The sequence below is a fragment of the Notothenia rossii genome (genome assembly GCF_949606895.1).
Source record: "Notothenia rossii genome assembly, chromosome: 2".
Classification (NCBI taxonomy): Eukaryota; Metazoa; Chordata; class Actinopteri; order Perciformes; family Nototheniidae; genus Notothenia; species Notothenia rossii.
Genome location: NC_136904.1, coordinates 67,801,340 through 67,807,072, shown reverse-complemented (window position 1 = coordinate 67,807,072; position 5,733 = coordinate 67,801,340).

Sequence of the window (5,733 nt, the reverse complement as noted above, 5' to 3'; positions counted from 1 at the left end):
AGTCGTTTCCATTCATGTCAATTGCAGATAAATGTTTAGTCTTCTCAAGCACCAACTATCAAATATCTCTCCTGATTGTTGGCACTTGACAATCACCTTCCCTGAATTGTACTCAGGTGTAACTAAAGTCTGATTTAAGGGTTGTTTATATTTCACATCATTAATCAGAATCTGCAAAGTAACTCAAATAAGTGTAGTGGAGTAAAAATACCAGGTTAACCTCTGTATTGTAGTGGAGTAGAATTACAAAGTAACAATGAGCTGTCATGTGGGTATTTTAATGCTGCGCATTATGGACACAAGCGATTTTCCCTCATTTATTAATTATATGTTTTACATTTGATAACATCAATGTCATGGCAACTTCTAATTGTGGGAAAAACGAAAACGTTCAGTAGAGACGTCCCATAAAACATTTTGCGAAACACAATAGCCAGCATGTGTAGTTCTGGGGGGGGGCGTTCGATTCCAGTTTTGGATAGTCTGGCGTGGTTTCGTTCCATTTCAAACAGCTGTTTGACGCTAGGCTAAGAGAGGCCTAGGTCTGTTTCCGGTTATTTTTATTTTGAAATTCAGTTCCTGACGGACGTAAAAAAATCACGAGATTATGGAAATAAACCAATAAATAAAAACAAGGATAATTATGTGTTATTGTTGAGTAAATAACAGTGTGTTATTTTGAAAAGAATAACAAATTAGAACGAAAAAAAGATTTAAAAAATACGGATTTCAGTATCCTGAGGCTCTCAGCCCCATTTATTTTCCTCACAGACGGCAACAAAAGTCTGAAATTATACGATTTAAAATAAAAGCAATAATTGTGGCTTGATATTGAGTAAGAACATGTTTTTATGAACCACACAGCTTCCGGTCTTCCTATAACACGTAATGCCTTGAGACTACCAATATAAATACATTGCTTTTAAAATCGTGCTGTGCAACAATAAAAAAGGGGGAAATCGTGTTGGTGAACACGAATCAATAGATTAAAAATCGTGTTGGTGAACACGAAATGCCATGAGACTGGGTTGGTTCGACATGAAGCTACCTTACAGTACACCGTTGATCCTGAGTCCTGTCAGTTAAATTGTTTCATAGTTAGCTTAGCTAAGCATCAACCTAGCACTGAAATATAAAAGTGGGGAGGGGGGCAGCTTAAAAAAGAAAAGAAAAAAGGTGGTGCAGGGCCGGCCCGGCTGTCAGCGATATGAGCCGCATAAATTGTTTGTTAAAGGCGAGACACGGCAGGCAAAAACATCGTTTTTCATGCACTGGTCAATTTTGAGATTTTGTGCTATTTTGATTCCATAATATGTTTTCTTTCAGGCTTTTGGAAGGAAAACGTACAAAATACATATTTAAGTGTTTATTTTACTATAGTTTGTCTATTTGCGTCTGTATATTTCTCCTAAATTCACCAAAAGCTAGCATTGTAACGTAACATAAAGTACCGCGACCACTGTTTGCACCATGTCATCAGAAATAATCGTTGGAAAGCTCGGTCTCTCCTGCACAATCTCATCGGGTCCAAATATGGTCATTTCCTTTGTAAGGAGCAACCAATCGTGAAAGTACAAAGGGGTCTTAAACCAAGAAACGAAATCTCATTGGCTGGTGTCAACTTCTGACAACGTGATTCGTTCAGATGCGTCACGTGGTGTGCTAAAACACTTCCTGGTTAGCTTTCCGCTAGAAATGTAAATCTCAAAAGGGCAAAAGAACGGCGAAACACACAGTTCACAGAGAACACAACAACAATTGTCACTTGCACGAAGCAAGGTTATACAAAAAATAAATTACCCCGAACATGAAATACCTTCACGGAGTGCGTCGAGGCGCAAGCTGTCATCCAAAGAACAGGAGGGTTTAGCTAGAGCCACACTGCAATCTTTAAAGGTCGTTTTCTCAAAATGAGTTTTTTCTGCTACTCTGAGTCCGAAATGTCCACTTCAGTTGCACTTACATACACCAAACCTTCCAGTTATATTCCTATCAATATTATGAAGGCTTATACAGAAGGGTTTGTTCATATGTCATTCATAGCCTGAATTACATAAGATGTTATACCTAAAAACATGGTGAAAATTGATATTTTAGGGCTGTTGACAGTATTTTCGGATTTATGGAGTGATAAAAAGAGATATCCGAAATCCCTTCTGTAAAAGCTTTAGATGCTAATATGACTACAAAATGAAACAAGAATTTTGAACCTGGCTTAATCGAAATATGCGCATATTTAATGAGATAATTAGACCCTCCAGAAAAACGCGGGCAAAAATCCTTGATTATGCGGGCTATATTCCTTGATTATGCGGGCTAAAATCCTTGATTATGCGATTTTATGCGGTGAAATTGCGAAATATGCGGAAAGTTGCGAAATATGCTAAATATGCTAAATATACGTGGGAAAAGAATAAAACATTTTTTAAATATTGGGCTGTCTTATTTATTCTCTCTCACACACAACCTGCCACTAACGTTAAACCCCTTTATTCAATTAAACACATTCAATGTTTATTTATTGTAAAAGCAATTGGGCTATTTTAATCTCACATACACACCCCCCCCAACACACACACACACACTTCTCCGCCTCATTCTGTTTTCATTTACTCGTTCGTTATCTGACCAGCTTCAATCTTGTAGGCTACTCACTTCGTTTCTTGTAGCCCTCGAAAGGATTTTGGAGGTTGATGCCTCGGTGAACGTGAGTTGAATGGCTTTCTTGTCCGCAGCAGCAGAAAGCATTTTCGAATGTTTGAATGAATCAAAGTGGGTCGCCACCGTCAATTTTCTCTTATGCTCCAACACACAGTTGCACGGGGTGCAGAATAGTTTCCCCCCACTTTTTGCCTGGTCTTTAGTAGAAATGTTTGTCGGTAAATGAGATGGATTAGATTTTTTCATCTTTGTGTTTTCTCTATCGTGTGAGCTCCACACGTTCACTCTATACAGTGTTGTTTACATTCTGTGATGCGCGAGCTGATGACGTCAAAACGAGTTAAAAAAATTTTTTCTCAACTTTGTGTGGAAAAATGCGGGGATTATGCGGCTTGTTGATAAATATGCGGCCTTTTCTAAATCTGCGCCATTTTGCTGATTATGCGGTAAATTCTGCGATGGCAGAATCACGTTTTTCTGGAGGGTCTAGATCACTGGTTCTCAACGGGGGCGGTACTGCCCCCCAGGGGGCGTTCAGAGAACATCGGGGGGCGTTGGAAGCAATATTTTTGAAAGGGGGGCGTTGAGGTGTTCTTGGGGGGCGTTCATGCATAATGTCTTTTTGTCATGAAAAACGCTGGCCACAGCGTCTTTTCCTGTACAAAAGGCAGCTGTCAGCATCTTTTGTTGCTATAGGAAACCACAACTCTGCTTGCGATTGGTCAGCTGTCAGCAGTGTTATTACGGGTACGTTCGTAAATGCACGAACGGTCAGTCCGCTCGGACAAACCGTCTGTTCCGCCAGAGCACCCAGCTGTGAGCGCTCAGAGCGCAGCGCTCTGGACTGTGGAACGGGGACGCTCGGAGTGCTCTGAGCGCATTTACGAACGTACCCTACAAAAAGCAGCCGGGAGCGGACCGGAAGTCGTTGTAATTTTGGGATCGCGACTGTTAATAATCTGTGTCACTTTTAAATTTTGATATGTTTTGATATGACAAATTCCATTAACAGATTCAAACTAAGTGGTCAGTTTATGAAAATAATACCCGTTTCTATGTGTGCTACGACATGGAAGAGCTGGCTAGCCAGGCTGCTCCACACAGAGCTCTGTTTGTTCAAAATTACAACGACTTCCGGTCCGCTCCCGGCACAATGTCTTGTCATGTCACCAGCTAGCCCTCTAGCGTTTGCCGCCATATCGTGACACTACCCCCCCCCCCCCCCCTTAAATATTAGCATCATAAAACAACAAAAATCATATCACATCAGCAAAATGGCCGCGAAAAAGATAAAATGCAGACAGTACTCTATTGAATATCTTAGCTATGGCTTCATACCGTCTCCTACCAATGCACAACTCCCAATGTGTTTACTTTGCGAACATGTATTTTCCAATGAGGGAATGAAACCCTCATGTTTAAAGGAGCACCTTACCAAGATCCACCCGGATAAGGCAGATAAGGAGCGTCCGTTCTTCCAGGCCCTCAAAGAGAAACATGGTAGGAGCACCATCAGCAGTCTCTTCGCTAGGAAGACCACCCAGACTGACAGCGGGCTAATAGCGTCATATAACATCTCCTTGCTGATAGCCAAATGTGGGCAGCCGTTCACAATCGGAGAGAAGTTGGTACTCCCTGCCATCAAAGAGGTCATATCTACTGTGATGGAGCGTGATCCCACACAGGTGCTGAAATCCATCCCACTCAGTAATGACACCGTAGCACGCAGGATTGATGAAATGGGCGCTGATACAGAGGAGCAGCTGTGTGCCATCCTGCGGGAAACTCCATTCAGCCTTCAGCTGGATGAGACAACCACTTCTGACAACAATGTTCTGTTGATGGCCTATGTCCGCTATAGCACCTCCAACAGTCAGGAGATGGCTGAGGAATTTTTATTTTCCAAATATCTGGTCACAGACACCAAGGGCCAGACCATTTTTAATGCACTGGATGCTTATCTACAGGAGAAGTCAATCCCGATCAACAACATCCTCGCATGTGCTACTGACGGTGCCCCTTCCATGGCTGGCAGGTACCGTGGCTTCACCACTCCGCTGAAGGAGCAGGTCCCGCATGTCCTCACAGTCCACTGTGTCTTGCACCGCCACAACCTGGTGGCCAAATCTAAAAGTCCACCTCTCCACGAGTCTCTCAATGTTGCAGTAAAGGCAATAAACAAAATAAAAGCCCACGCCCTGAATAACAGATTGTTCCGACAGCTGTGTCAGGAAAATGATGAGACCTTTGAGCGTCTTCTTCTGCAAAAATGCTAAAATGTACACCACTCGCCAACAGGGGGTGCTGCAGCACCCCCAGCACTCCTAATTCCCGCGGCTATGGATTTTATGTGACAGTATTTCTGAGAAAAAGTCAGCTGAAATGGTGGCATAGTTGCCAATGCTTTATGTGTCGACAGTATGTTTGAACCAAGCGGCAAACTCTGTGGAAGAGCCGGGACGCCAATACGGAAGTGGCACACACTGCAGTTCATATATTGGCCGATAGGGACTGACCCCCATATTAAAATGCCCAACTTTACAGCAGAAAAAAACATGTTTTTACCCATGGATGCAATAAATATTATTATGAATATAGTTAGATTCCACCTTCATGATTATGGATCTGTGAGTGAATTGTTTTCTAACACAAACCTTTTATTTATAATAGGTCTTAACGTTTTGGTGGTCACATTGAGTGACGGCTCTGTGAAGTGACTGCTGCTGTTAGCTTCTTGTCTCTCTGCTAGCTGCTCCGTGAAGCTACTGGCAGGCACTCTGCCTGTAGCAGAAAAATGCCACGGCAGTGTGCAGATGGGGAGCATGTTAGCTTAGCTTGGTAGCTTCAGCTAGCTCTGTAACTTTCATCTCGGTGGCAGCAGGTCCCGCCCATAGACTGTATATATAAATGGACGTAGGGTCCGTGACGTCACCCATAGGATTCTGCAGAGTTGCCGAGAAGCCCTTAGTAGGCGGAGTCGGCCACTAACGGCTCGACACTGACGTCAGAGTTCAACTCCCGCCTACTCCAAATAAGGGCAAATTGGCGGAGCCGAGGCGGGACCTGCTGCCA